The following is a 16562-nucleotide window of genomic DNA, read 5'->3' as shown; positions in this document are numbered from 1 at the left end:
ATCCATCACACTTGTTCACTTAGTGCGTCTATCACACTTCGTGTTCACTTTTAGTGTATCTTCCATACTTGTTCACTTAGTGCATCTATCACACTTTGTGTTCACCTTTAGTGTATCTATCATCCTTGTTCACTTAGTGCATCACACTTCATGTATCTATCATACTTGTTCACTTAGTGCATCTATCACATTTCTTGTTCACCTTTAGTGTATCTATCATACTTGTTCACTTAGTGCATCTATCACACTTTGTGTTCACCTTTTGTGTATCCATCACACTTGTTCACTTAGTGCATCTATCACACTTCGTGTTCACCTTTAGTGTATCTATCATACTTGTTCACTTAGTGCATCTATCACACTTTGTGTTCACCTTTAGTGTATCTATCATACTTGTTCACTTAGTCCATCTATCACACTTCGTGTATCTATCATACTTGTTCACTTAGTGCATCTATCACACTTCGTGTTCACCTTTTGTGTATCTATCATACTTGTTCACTTAGTGCATCTATCACACTTTGTGTTCACCTTTTGTGTATCTATCACACTTGTTCACTTAGTGCATCTATCACACTTCGTGTTCACCTTTAGTGTATCTATCATACTTGTTCACTTAGTGCACCTATCACACTTTGTGTTCACCTTTTATGTATCCATCACACTTGTTCACTTAGTGCATCTATCACACTTTGTGTTCACCTATTGTGTATCCATCACACTTGTTCAATTAGTGCATCCATCACACTTCATGTTCACCTTTTGTGTATCCATCACACTTTGTTCACTTAGTGCATCTATCACACTTCGTGTTCACCTTTAGTGTATCTATCATACTTGTTCACTTAGTGCATCTATCACACTTTGTGTTCACCTTTTGTGTATCCATCACACTCGTTCACTTAGTGCATCTATCACACTTCGTGTTCACCTTTAGTGTATCTATCATACTTATTCACTTAGTGCATCTATCACATTTTGTGTTCACTTTTTGTATATCCATCACACTTTGTTCACTAAGTGCATCTATCACACTTTGTGTTCACCCTTTGTGTATCTATCACACACTTACATTGTGTTTCCATCACACGTTTACTTTGTGTATCTATCACACGTTCACTTTAGTGTATCTATCACACGTTTGCTTAGTGTATCTATCACACTTCGTTTGCTTCGTGTATCCATCACACGTTCACTTTAGTGTATCTATCACTACACTCGCTTTGTGTATCTACCTCACTTTGTGTATCTATCATATTTCGTTCACTTTTGTGTATCTATTGCATATGCTCGCTAAGATTGCATAATCTTCTTACATCCTTTCTGCATGTAATGTAGTTTGATTTTTATTCACTTGCTTAAAACCATTGCATTTATTGTGTATAATTGCTTCATTACAGCTTTTCTTTGCATGATCACGAGTAATGTTCGGCTTCGTGCATGTCTTTTGCATTTTGCCCCTACCTGCGGGCGCATCTCTTCGTTATCTTGCCTGTTTGTCTAAGTCTTCAGCCTTGTCAAAAATGAGTCGTCTCTGGGCTTTGACATTCACTTCCGTCACTTATGACTTTCAAGTTCTGTCAAAGAGGGACAACTGTAGACACCTCATTTTTGACCGACCTTAAGACTCAGACGTCACCGATTGAGCGCTCGGTGATAGTGCATGTTGTGCTCGTTTCGAGCTTTGGAGTTTTGGCTGAGAGTCTTGCCTCTGGGTCTTCGAACTCGTTGTGCTATGACTTGATCCGCAAACCAAGTCTTGTTTTCTCTTCCCGGTGGGAGGGAGAGGTTTTGTAGACCATCTCTCAGTGGTCGCAGGCTACTTTTCGTGGTCGTAGGCTACTGTTCCCATTTGGAGACTAGTTTTTGGTTTTCGGAGCCGTCGGCCGTGCGCCTCGGCTCGGGACCGCTTAACATTCTCCGTTTGGCACGATTTTTGGAAAACACCTCATTTCCTCTGTCTAGAGGGACACTGTGGTCTGGGAGACCACTTTTGTGGTCGTACGCCACTTTTGATGCTCGGCAGCTAGTTTTCGGGGCTTCCTGCCGCGCGTCTTGCCTCCCGAACCCTCGTCTTGCATCCGTTTTGGTTTGTCTTGGGTACAAACCTTACTTTCCTTGTTTTGGAAGTGGTACAAGGGTGGGAGACCAAAATTTTCCTTGGAAACCACTTTTCTCCCCGCCAGTCAATTTTTTGGTCGGGAAACTGGTTTTCTTGGTCTTTGGGCCACATTTTCTGGATTCCCACCCCACCATTGGCTTGCTTTCAGTGTGGAGACCACCATTTCCCCTGGCCGACCACTTTTTTCCTGGAAAACCACTTTGGGTGGTCGGTCGACCACTAAAAGTAGCAGGCCGACCACTTTTTTTGGTCGGCAGCTTTCCCCCTATTTTGGCAGACTGTATGGATGCCAGTTGTGCCAGCTGGAGGGCACAGACTGTATCCTCCATACACGTGTATAGAGGGATTGCATCCAAGTTTAGCTTCTCTAAGAAGCTTGAACCCTTTGTTTTTCTATAAGAGAGGCTCTCCCTGCCCATTCCAGAGTTTTTGGAATTTTGGCCTAAGGCACAAGTGTGTATCTCCCTCTATATCTCTATATTTGGTGCCTTAAAGAGTGTTATTCCTTCACTTTTGCACTGCACACTCCTAGCCACACACCACCACATTTGAGCTGAGATCATTGGAGGTGGTTTTTGGGTCATAAGAGTTGGTTTTGGGCTGGAGGAATTGCTGTTGTTGCAGTGCTTCAAGGGTAACCTTCTTTTTCCCCTTTTTAGCTCTATTTTGATCACTCTCTTAGCCATATTTGCATGCTTCTCTTGGCTTAAATTTAAACTACAAAAAGATTTATTTTTGAGTACTTAACATGTTTGTTTGAGGCTCCTTGGGTGTTGGGGGTGTTCTACCCTCTTTTGTGCCTTGTTTGGCCTTGTTTTGTGCCATGCCTTAGGGCCTTTGAGCTAATTCTTGCTTGGCCTTTTAACCACTGAAATCCAGTGGATTTTCAGTGGTTGGCATGTGATTTTGAGATCCTAAATCAGAGAGGGGTGACCTTCTCTCTTTTTGTCTTGTTTATTTGCATTTTGGCCTATCAAAGGAGCATACATTTTCATACTTTCAAGGCTTGGTTCAGGCACTTTTTGGTGACTTTTGGGGCCTTCCTAGACTCTATCCATGGCTCGTTTGGTCACCCTTGGCATGCTTTTCATATGTGTAGTGTATTCCCATTTATGGCTCATCAAGGTAGCATGTCAATCTAGCATGTTTTAGCTCCATTTCGGTGGGTTTTTGGTCATCATTTGACATATCATGGTTCTATTTTTGGCTGGTTTAGTAGCCTCTCACATGCTCCATATGCTTGTAGTGTAAATCTTGTTTACTAGCTTGGTTCGCATGATGTTTTGGCTCTTTATTCTAGCACATTTTGGCTTTGCTACAACATGATTTTGTTCATATTTTGGGCTGCCTTAGCTCTGTTTTGAGGCCTCTTGGTCGAATGATGCTTGCCATGCATGCTTGTTGTGTAATAGCCTTGACTAGCTTTGAGTTTTGAGGTCTCTTGCATGCTTAACTCGAGATATTTGCATGTTTTTGCATCATCGGGAATGTAATTTCAAAGCATGTAGGGCTTCCATATTTCCATATTTTTCCACTCTTTGAGTGCTCTTTAGAGTTATGCTTTTATGCCCTATTTGTGAGCCATTGCACGAGCCCCATTTTTGTGCCTTTCAAAGCCATCATCCTAACTCATTTTGCTACTGTTTTGGGAAGCATAGGATTTGTTTGGGGTTGGTTTGGTCATTTGAGCATTGCCTTGCATGTCTCTAGCGTAATATGCTTCACTAGCTTTCGATACTTGAGCCTTTCAACATGCATTGCGTGAGTTGTTTGCATGATTCAAAGTCATTTTGCATGCCATTTCAGTACTGGAACATATGCCATTGTACTCCATGTTGCATCCTTTCAATGCTTTTGGAAAGTTTTGTTTTATGCCTTAGGCTTGGGCCCTTGCATTGTGCATGCTTGTATGTGTTTTGCTGCCTTGATTTCATCACCATTGGCCACTGATTTGGACATGGTTGAGGCCTATCTGTCTTGGTTTAAGTCCATTGTGTATTGAGTATGCCATGTTGTTGCATGATTGATCATTACACTTGTGCATGCCATTTTCATAGCATTATGTATGTTAGTTACCATGTGCATTGTGTATGCAAGCGTCATGAGCATTGTGTATGCCATGCAATTCATAGCATTGTGTATGCTAGTTGCATGTTTGCATGTCCATCCCTTACATGTTTGCATGTCTAAGTTGTATCGCATTAGGTTGCATACTTAAGGTCGCATTGTGCATGACATGTTTGTTGCATTGTGTTTGGGATAGGAGTTAGCCCAAACACGGGAAACGAGGCACGTTTCATACTCGAAGAGATGAAACGTACCTCGATTCCTAGTCGCTGACACTCTTGACTATACATGACGGAGTTCTAGGCTTTAGGTGTTTGTATGTGCATTCATTCCACATCGAGTTGCGCAATTTGGCCCCTCGGCCATCATGTATCGAGATGCGTGATTGGTGGCCTGAGGGTCGAGACCTATACTCCGTTGAGCTTATGTAATGATAGGGAGGATGGTCGTGCATACATGTGTTGCAAATACTTTGCCATGCCCCTTTCTTGCCCTCTGTTGTAGAAAACCAGAAACTGACAGCAAAACTGGTCGGCCGACCAGATAAAGTGGCTGGCCGACCACTTTTTCTGGTTTTCACCACAAAAACTGGTTGGCCGGTGGTCTCCAAGGCCAATATCTGGTCGGCAGCATCCCTACAGATTCCCAAGGTGGAGTTTCATCTCTCTAGAGCTTGGCACAAGTTTCTGAGATCAATTGCAAACAGAGGCAAATCGGGGCGTCGCGAGAGATTTCTGAACACGGCGACTCGAGAATGCATGCATCCTTTGTCATCCAAAGTAGAGCTGAGGCAGCCTACATCATATAGTTTATACACTTATTTAATTGCTAACTTAGTTAATTTGTTAATTAGTTAGAGTTGTGTAATAATTAGCTGTAGCTTGTTATTCATTCTTTTGTGTAATAACTAGTTTAATTAGATTAGCTTAGATTAGCTAGTCGGTTCTGTATTATTCATTCGGACCCTCCGTCGAGAGGGCATAATTGTTGTAAATAAGTGTGCGTGTGTGTGATGCATGTCTTCCAACCCCCATTTCTTTCTCCCTTTTATTTACCAACTTACGACGGTTAGTTTTAGGGCATGTTTCAATTAGCATCCTTATGCTCGCATGTTTGCATCCATTCATTTGTCTTGCATGCACCGGGCTTGGCCTGCATTGTATTTCAATTCCTGTTTGAATACGTGTATCAAGTTGCATTTCGCATGACATTTTAGAATAGCCGAGCCTATCTTAGTTGCATTTTGCATGTGTTGCATTAGGCATTCTTGACATAGCTAGGATCATGCATGATTACTAACTATCACTTGTTTTGGCTCGGAGTACTTGGTAAGTGTTTATTCTTTAGCATCCTTGTATGTGTGTGCCATGATAGCATGCTTGCCATGAGGCTATTTGCTTATGTGATATAATTGCCTGAATGCCTGTGGGTGAAGGTTGGATTACCTGAATTGGAACAATCCATTGATTGCAAGTTTTAAGCCTACTTGAGAGTGGCAAATCACCATGTTTTCTAAGCCCACTTGAGGGTGGCAAAATCCGCATTTTAGCCTACTTGCGAGTAGTAAACCGCTTTAAAAAACAAACATGAGATGTTTTGTTCAAACTTAGGCGATCCAGTCTATACTTGTATGTTGTGCGCATCACATAGTAATTCTAGCTAATAATCGGAATAAGAACACATGTGTTTTCAAAAACAAGATATTATGTTTAGTAGTGGTTGATCTTTGATCGGGCGAGCGGTGGTGCTCATTGCATGACCTTCCCCTCTCGTACCCAAGTTCTCGAGCCGAGGCAACTTTGGTGATGACGGACACGTGGCCTTAGGCACGAGTCAGGATTTCCTAAATTCCTCCAAAATAAAATATTTAGGTGGCGACTCTGTATCTGGTAAAGCAGTCCATGTTTGACACTTCTTTCTAAAAATCAAATTTTTAAAACGATTTGCCGGATTTGGACTCTTTGGTGATTTATCGATCTTGCATTACACTTTGTGAGATTAGATTCAGAACCATGACATTGAGTCCGAACTGTAGTGAGTCCAATGAACAAAATGGGATTTTCCCGAGACGTTCGGGCGTGTCTACAGAAGCATATTAAGATCTATTGACCTCATTACTATATTAAGATTCAAAAGCCAAATCACGTATTAAGATCTACATCCAAGGACCCCAGTTACATGCACATCTTGGAAGGTGTAGGGGAAGAAAAAGAAGCAGCAGAAGCCAAGAGGCACGATAATAAACACACAGATGAAGCACCAAAAAACGGACTTGTTCAAAAGATTTCCATGTCTAAATTCTAGTATAAAGAGGGGCTTGGGAAGCCCAAAAATTAATGGATTCAATCCCTTGGCAGAATTTTGTGCCGTCTTTAGTTAGTTACAAACATCATCGTAGTCCAGCTAATACAAGTATACAATCATGATAGAATGCAGAGCCTCACATCATAGATTTTAGTAAGCTCAGAAGTAAAACAACCTTCTTGTCCAACTGAATTCAGACCAATAAGACCACTAAAATGTCTAATTGCCCATCAAATGGAGAAATGAGGTCTTTCAACATTCCTCATCATTTGCAAAGTTGAAGATTTATTGAACTTAAACAATAAGTTGTGTAAAGAACTATGTACAACAAAGCATAATGTGGTGTAAGTTTATAAACAGTAATTAATAAAGTAGCCTAAAGAACTGTCGCATTGTTGTCTTGAGTATTCATTTTGAAGGGACTTGTATGCTCAATTACATACTCTAACTGCTTCAAGCCCGCCTTTTATTAGTCTATTTTCTAACTAATCAAGTCCTCCCACATAAAAACAAATGACTAGATGAAATAACAATGAGTTTGATACTTGAAAATTTTATGTTTTGGGATTAATTGGTAGTGCTTGAAACATTATTTATTCACAGATTTGTTAATAATGGTAAAGATAGTCATTTATCAATGAAATTATAAATACACTCCAGTTGTGTAGGTGGCTTGGCCTTCTACAGTTTATGCCTCATGAATTGAACATTTTGTCACTCTTACACTTATCCTGGCTCTCTACTCCACTTGTACTCATCACAAGCATCAAGACACAATATTCGACTAGATTACACTAGCCAAAGAATCATAAACTTCCAATCATTAGCCCAGGAACTGAAAATGTTAGAAATTATAATGCATTTATTAAAGATGCAGAGTATAAAAAAGTGTGATATTTGTTGTACTAGTAATATATGTCAAACCTTCCCATACTAAAAACAATCAAAACCTCATGGGTCATATGCATAATCCTTCTGGTAATGCCATTCACCACACTGTACACAATTACAGCTAGCAAAAGCTAGTGCAAGAAGCCATGCATGTGAACTTGAGCTGAAACAAATATTTTAGAACTTGAGCTGAAACAATTTAAACCACATATTTGTTTCATGAGCCAAGCCTGCTGGTCTCTTAATTCCATATAATATCCTCAAAGTTCAATGAAAATAAAAAGAGGTGAACAATGAAAATCAAAACAAAAATGATTTTTTAATAAGTAAACCACAATCCATAAATCGATGGGGAAATTTCCAGTATTTCATATTCCTTTAAAAAATATTTGAAGGATACAAATAAAATTTTAAAAAAATATTAACAAATAGAACAAAGTGGCAAATTTTCAAAGAAAGAAAGAGATGGGCCATGGATTGGTTCATAAACCATCAACATCCATTTTATTCTTTTAAGCCATATTATTTACTCAAAAAATATAGTTAAATTAAACTTGTGTTTATTACTTTTAATCTATTGACCTCCATGTACTTCACTGAATTTTATAAACTTCATTTGACTAGTCAGTCAATTTCATTAACAAGTCCTTTTCAGATTCCTTATTACTATATGGGGATTAAACTCATCATTTTTTGTCAAGGACCAAAAAGAAAAGGCTCAATATTGTTATTGTTTATTGCCTATTCAGGAAAATCCAAGTATGTGATTTTGTGCTTTGCTTAGTGATCAATTGTATTATTAGAATTATTTAACTTTGACTTTGTCCTCCATCCCAAATAGGGGATGGGTCCAAAAGGGTGTTTTACACTAAGTAGTTCCTAAGAGACATTTTTCAAACAGTTTGAAGGCAAGAAAAAAAATCCAAAACCTAAAATCTATAGGCCATAATAAAACATATCTCTAAAAATCCAAAACCTAAATTCACCATTTCTTTTCAATGAAGAGCTTGACAAGTGTAGATTTCCAAAAATCCAATACATACATAGACAAATTGAAAGAGAGAAAGAGAGAGGTTACTGACTGAATAAGATCTTGGAGCTGTTGAGCGCGAAAGCGAGGGTTAATGCCCTTACGGAGGACATTGTCGTGCATATGATGTTTTGGATTCAATCTAATCCTTCACCCATCTTACATCCTCTGTTGTCAGCAAGATCATTTCTCCTCCAGACACAACGACTTTGGCGGTGGTTAAGGCCGCGGGAGAGGGGCAAGAACAAGAAGGAGGAGGAGAGAGAGAGGACAAAGAAGAAGGTTGCGGCCACAGCAGCAGTAACCGAGAGCACCAGAATAGGCACCGGAGAGGGAGACGAACGCGAGAAAGAGAGAGAGAGAGAGGCGCGCTGGTTTGTTTGGTTTGGGAACCAAATATATATATATATATATTACACCATTAGCGACTAAAACTTTTAGTCGCCAATTAATTTATTTTATTTAACCCTCCAGAATTGAAAGGTTTCCCTCCAAATATTTTAGCCTTTTGGCAACTAAATTTTTTTGTCGCTGAAAACATGTTTTCGGCGACCAAACTTTTGTTCGCCAAAGATAAAAAATAATTTTTTATTTCCAATTCGGCGGCTAAAATATTTTTTTGTTGCTGAAAATATGTTTTAGGTGACCAAAAGTTTGGTCACCAAAGATTAAAAAAAAAATTTATTTTACATTTGGCGACTAAATTGTTTTTAGTAGCCAAAACTCAATATACGGCGACTAAAATAATTTTTTTGTCGCCAATTCTCGTATTTTTAGCGACTAAATTTTTTTTAGTCGCCAATAATTAATATTCCCCGACTAAAAAAAATTAGTAGCTAAATATTGTATTTTTGGCGACTAAAAAAAATTTTGGTCACCAATTCCACAACTTTCGGCGACTCAATTTTTTTTAGTCGCCAATTTTGGTCGCCAAAGGTGCATTTTGTTGTAGTGAATGTTATTTCTGTTACACAACCATCTCATACCATACAAGTCATGTTTAGTCTATTTATTAACATAGTGGACAGTTTATTAACACCATACTTATGTTCCCTTGAATAGAGGATCGCTGCACTAGGTCACAAATATCTGCGAACATGACTTGTATACCGCTTTCATCTGTATCCCATATTACAGCCCTGCAAACAATTTCACATCATTACTAATGTACAAAATTACACAATTCCTCACACACAGTTAAATAGATATGCATTTACATTTTTATTGCTTACCCATCGCTGTCAAAGGTGTACACTCTTTCCAGAAGGATCATTTCGTCTTGATCGAGCATGTTCCACACAACAAGCTTTCTACTCATTCCAAATCCTTGCCATGTTTTATTTCCAACTTTAACATCCTCAACGTCATATATTACTTTAGGCCCAACAGTTATCTTATTGCCCATTTTCCATTTTTTTTGCCACGACCACCTAAATTAGGGTAATCGTAGTCACTTAATTGAAATTCACGGCGTGCCTTGCTCTTAACTCTTCTCACTAACAATGTCATATCCGGACTAAGTCTAATGTCTTTCAACCTGTCAATCCCATCCGAACCAATGCCTTTAATATTGACAACGGTGGCTTCTTGTTCACCGACAACAGCATTCTCAACGTCGCTCTCTTTCGACAACATATCACAGTTTTTATTGTCAAACTGTTCATCATCTAATTTAGAAACCCGGTCCATACCTTCAACTTCCTCTGTCGGACCATTCACGATTTTCACAAATCTTCCACCAACGTCTGACAAATGTTCACCACTACCAGTTACTGACACATTTTCAGACTTGTTACTTTTGCCCGAATTATTTTCCGATGTCGCTTGCTGTTTGTTTTTCTCCTTCAGGATTGACTGCGTTACTTTGTGCACCTCACATTCATCCACATGGTCTTCCAAAGTTGTTACCCTTGTTTCCAACTTTTTCACTTGTGTGCTCAGCTGTAAAATTTCAGTATCTTTCGCATTAATTACACTATCAAAGACGATGAATAGGTTGGTGGCCTATGCACCTAGCTTCCTCTCCATCGCCTCAACCTTACCATCTAGCTCATGCACATGGACAGACTTCGTACGAACTTCCATCTCCAATTCATTAATTGTCTTCATAGTTTTTTCCAACTGTTCGGTTGTGTCATTGGTGTCTTCACAAACGGTGGCCCCAGGTTGTGTGCTTGCCAGGTCTAGTAGATCAGGGAACAACATCGGCCATGATTCCCCAGCTGCCAATATACTACCACCCTCGTTGCTCATATTATATGACTATGGATTGCGAGTTTCTTCATTCTTCCTGGCCGACGACCATTCAACCTCACCACCATGGGGTGAATCTGGCTTCCAACAATCTAAACTCAGTTCAGCAACGTTCACACCAGCATCAACAACATTAGTAGGCAACCCATCCCAAGTACTCATCGGCTCCACTTCCAACACTTTTCCTCCTTGTTTCACATTGCCTTGTGCATCAGCCGATACCTCAACGAAATACCTTTCGATGACAGTCCCCACAAGTTTATTAGGATTAACTAGGGAAAAAAAAACAACAGTACCATATATAAAGTACGAACCAACCAAACATATACCATAGCACAATAAGAAGTTGAGTGTCATACCTCTACGGAACCCTCCACCGATAATTCCATGCTTTTCAATTTCCTGATTATTTTTCCAAGGTTACACCGGCAAAACCATGGTGAAACATTCCACCTATCCGGCTCTATAATGTCCGTGTGCTTGCAAAGTAGAAACTACAAATTAAAAACATTAGTAAATGGTCAATCACAACCTCAACGACTCGTATTCAATGTTTTGAAGCTTATTTGTATTTCTGGATTTTAAATCAAAATCTTACCAGCAACGCTACCACACACTTGGTGACCCGTTCCAGCCTGTTGTGCACCTCATTCAACGAAGAAACTAGTGATTTTTGGATTGTTGCTGTTCAATTATACAACTGTAAAGTCTCTAACTTATCGATAACCTGCACAAATGCCCACTAGATGGACTCACCTGTTGTAGTGAAAAATAATTTCGCACATATGTACACGCACATCAGCTTTGCAACATCTTCTTCGTCTCTCTCTGTACTCCCATGCATTGCCACTACAAGTGCATCTTTGATTACTGTAGCTCGACTTTTTCGCGCCCCCTTTCGGAAGCTCGGAATAAGCGCTACAGTTTGGACTCCCGCAGTTCTGAATCTAATCTCACATGTGCAATGTGAAATAGATAATCACCAAAGAATCCAAATCTAACAAATCTTTTTGAAAAATTGATTTTGAATCAAAAATGCCAAAATTGGATTGCTTTGTCAGATACAGAGTCACCACCTAAATATTTTTGGAAAATCTAGGAAACCCATGACTCGTGCCAAAGGCCACGTGTCCGTCATCACCAAGATTGTCTCGATTTGGGAACTTAGGTACGAGAGGGGAAGGTCATGAATACATTTGAGCACCCCCGCTCGCCCGATCAAAGATCGGCCTCTGCTAATCATGATATGATTTTTATCTACATTATATGCTCTTGTTCTAGTTTATTAGGCTAGCATTTACTATGTGATGTGCGCACACAAGGTATAGACTAGCTTGCCCGAATTGGAACATTTCAAGTCATGTTTGTTTTTCGAAAAGAGTTTGATTTTTCCATTTAACAAAGTGGGCTTAAAGTCTGTGAATTTGCCACTTGACAAAGTGGGCTTAAACGTACATTCATTGAATCGTTCCAATTCAAACAACAAGCCTTCATCCACAGGCACTCAAACAGTTCAACAAGTAAGCACTTAACCTCATGGCAAGTATGTTAGTCATGGCAATCACTCACACTCATGCAAGTATGCTAAAGCACTAAAAACTCACCTAGTACTCTAAGCTAAGATAAAACAAAAGAGTTAGCAAAAATATGCATGATACCTATCTATACAGGATGGCTAATGCAAGTCATGCAATAATGCAACTAAAATAGGCTCGACTACTAACTATGGCATATGATTCAATTTGATAACATGCGCTCTACGCACGTATTCAAAGAAGTATTTAAACAACAATGCAGTTAGAATGATGTGTCGAGCCTCGGTGCATGCAATACAAGATGAATAGATGCAAGCATAAGGTATGCTAAACGAAATGTGATGCTCCTAATCTAACCATCGTAAGCGGATAAATAAAAGGGAGAAGACGTGAGGTTGGAAGACATGTATGTTATTACAACATTAATGCCCTTGTGCAGGAGGATCTGAATGAATAAACTAACTAGCTAACTAAGCTAAGCTAAGCTAAAACTAATTAAGCTAATTATTACAAACCGTATAAATAGCTAAACTAATTAACTAATTATTACAACACTTGAAATGAATTAGCTAGGTAACTAACTAATTTAATAAGTACATCATAATTGTTAAACAATTAAACTAAGCAATTAACTACTTCGCCTCGGGAAATGAGAGATGTACATGCGCATGCTCGATTTCCATTTGAAAAGACCACCGTTTTGCTTCCGAATGCCTTTGTTTGCACAGTTGAACACCAGCACTGCTGCTCACTCTACTCTACCTTACCAAAACTCTACTGAATTTTGCATCTGTGGCTAACCGGCCATTGGTAAATGTTGCTGGCCGGCCACCAGTCGGCCATGGAAAGTGGCATACCGACCATTGATGCACATGTTCATCTTGCTGCAACAAAGGACAAACAGGGCAAAGAGAGGGTATTCTCACAGATTGTTTGTACTGTGTGTCCCTCCTTATCATCAAAACATCTCAAAGAAGTGATACACTTGGTACTCAAATCATCAATTCAAGCAATTTCATTGCATGATGGCTAAGGAACCAAGATGTACAAGGTTAATAAATGCACAACAAGACACAAAAACCATCACCCTATCATGCATGATCAAGGGCAATGGAGACCTAGGAAATTTGACACATTTTATCACTTTGCGTATGAAATGTCCCAATTTTCCTTGTGTTCAATTAACGTCCGATTGAACACACCAAAGCATAACCAAATTCTTATCTTTGCTTACTTTTAGTCCTAAGTTTTAGTTACTCAGTTTACTTTACCAACCATTCTTTAATCCAATTAAGTCCATTGGTGAGTAAGTCCTCTAAAAGAGAAAGAAGTGTCAAACAAGGGGTAGTTTAAGGCAAGAGAGAAGTGTGATGCCGTTGATAATGAACCCTCAAAAGAGGATTAAACCATTAAGCATGGATCTCAACCTCAAGCTTAAACTATCCTAAGGTTGATACAACCCTCAAAGCAAACAAAAAAGTCAAGAAATGAGGGAGGTTGCAGAGATTGTGCTTACTGAAATTAAGTGAGAAAGGCCTAAAAACATGCAATCAACTCAAACAAGTGGTCTTTAAAGACCTAAAACACCAAGCTTGTGAGGACACTTACACTACAAACATGAAATACAAGACTCAAATGAATTAACCATCCCAAAACAGAGTTAAAATAGTCCAAAATAGAGCCTAAAACACGCTGGAATTAAGCTACAACAAGCTAGAAAAATAAGCTAACACATGGCACTAACTAGGCTAGCAAACAAGACACAAGGAGGGGAGGCTAACCCCTCCAAATTTGGACTTCAAAACCTGGTTTTCACCACTGAAAATATTCTAAAATTCAGTGTTCAAAAGCCCAAAAAAAGGTAGTTTGAAAGTGGGAAACAAAGGTAGAAAGGCCTTACAAGCAAGGAACAAAGAAGGGTGAAACACCCTTTAACCTTAAATGGTCTAAAACCACCAATTTCAGCCCACAAAAATAGAGTTTTTATAGATCAAAAATAGCCCCAAAACAGTGGGAAAAAGATAAAAAAAACAAGTATGCAAAGCAAGCTAAAAAGCAAGTATTATACCTTTTGAAGCAAAGAGTAATTCCAAGCAACAATTCAAGCCAAAACCAACTTCAAGAGCTCCAAGAAAGCCTCAAGGAATCTCAGCTCAAAGGTGATCAACTTTGGTTAAGGAGGTGTAAGCAAAAGTATAAAAAATTTGTAGAGAGAGAGAGAATTGTAGAGAGGAAAATTTTGAGTTCAAAATTTTCTAACCTTGCTACAAGAGAGAGGGGGTCTATATGTATAGAAAACATGAAATTCCCTCAAGGAGATCCAGTCCTCCACGTGTTGACAGATGCATGCATTTGTGCAAACAGCTGACACAGCTGGCATAAAATATATGCAAAATACACTGGTGGCCGGCAGCCCAAAAGTGATGGCTGACAGCCTCTAGGGATAGCCGGCAAGCCACTAAAGGTCGCAGGCTGGAAAGACCAAGGCATGGTCGAAAAATGAGGCAACAAGGATACAGGGTTTGAAAGGCTCAAAGTTGTGGCATTCCGCTGAGGACTTTGAGCACTTGGCAAGCAAACAGACTCATCATCGGGTGTATTTGAAAAGACGTCCAAGTCGTAAGGGCCGTCAAAAATGGGGTGTCTACAATTACCTTCGATGAAATCCGACTGACGTTTGGGCATCGTCGTTGTATAAAATCTGTTGGTCCTTTCCTACCATGCACCAAATCCAACTTCTCCTTCCCACATTACAACCCAAACAATAAACGGATGTCACTATTTCGGATTGGCAGCCCTATTCCCCCGATGTGAAATTTCTCATCAATAGGGTTGTATGTCTGAATTATACGGCACACCCTCGCATCACACTTCTTATATGCATTCGGATCCAATTTATGCACTCGGATCGCGTCAATCATGAGCCAAAACGGGGTTTTCTGTAATTGCTTCACATGACGATCACCGAAATCAAACTCCAAAACAGTTTTGATAACCCTGCCGATGTTCGACTGGTACATTAGCTTTGTTGAGTCGACGACAGCTTTTCTCACAGGACGCGTACTTGTCCTACTTGTCTTGAATGGAAATTTTGATTGTCTCCTCACAGCTAATCATGTTGAAGTTTGAACTGAAGAGCATGAATGCGGAGTTTTGCATTCTGACTTGCGTGTTGCACGCTGGCTGCTTCCACTTCCTGCACCCACATTAACATTACTAAATTAGCGCCAAAAAAAATAAACTAACCAACAATAACAGACAACGCAACATTCGCATATATCACCACTTGAACAACCAACAACCATTTACATTTTAGCACACATGCCATAACATTTACAAGACCTAAACACATACCACGCCACAACATCTCCCCACGCAACAAATGCAAAAACCATAACGAAAACTGGAGGAACTTACAAAATTAACCTTAACATTAAACATTACACTCCACCCCATTTTTTACCCCCCCTCTCCCCTCATTGTAATTCAAGAAACTTACACATTTAAATTAACATTGAACTTTAAATAACACACCGATCATTACTAACTTATTGTCAAACCTTAACCACACACGTGACCAAACTCCCCAAAAATAAAACAATTTCCACTACCCACCCACACATTTTTCATACCTCATTACCATGCCACTCAAAATCGAAAACACCACTTTGATTCACCCAACTTAATTTTGCTACCCACATTGGAATACAATGAACTAGTTAATTTACTTTTAAATTAACTTTGACATAATAACAACACAACATTCATTAGTAACTTATTTTCTAACCCAGCCCACACAGGTGGCCACAATCCAAAAACAAAAACAAAACAAAATGCCTACCAAATCATTTTTAACCACCCATTACCACGTCACCCAAAAGCACACACACTATTTCGACACACCCCATTCAACTCTACAACCCACATTGTAATTCAAGTAACTTCCAAATTTAAAATAACATTGACAAAACAAACACACATTACCAAAAAATCCCAAAAGCAGTGGTCCCTCACCAACATAGAAAAACACACAGTTGGGCTATAATAGGAGTGAAGGACCAATGCAATGTTTACCCAACCCAAGACAGTGGTCCACCTTTAACGTTGACATTTTAACATCAAAAAATAAATCAACATTGACATTTTCCCAACACCACTTCGACCAAATTAATATTGACATCTAAACAACACCACTTTGACCATTAACTTATTATCAAACCCCACCGAAACTGCTGGCCACAGTCCAATAAAAATCAATTCCCACCATTTTTCACCCTTATCACCAAGACACCCAAAAGCAAGCGTCCATCACCAACATAGAAAAACACACAACTGGGCCATTTGGGCCATCCCAAGAAAA

This window comes from Camellia sinensis, chromosome 8 (genome assembly GCF_055761805.1).
Source record: "Camellia sinensis isolate YWXY chromosome 8, ASM5576180v1, whole genome shotgun sequence".
Classification (NCBI taxonomy): Eukaryota; Viridiplantae; Streptophyta; class Magnoliopsida; order Ericales; family Theaceae; genus Camellia; species Camellia sinensis.
This window is presented reverse-complemented; position numbering follows the sequence as displayed.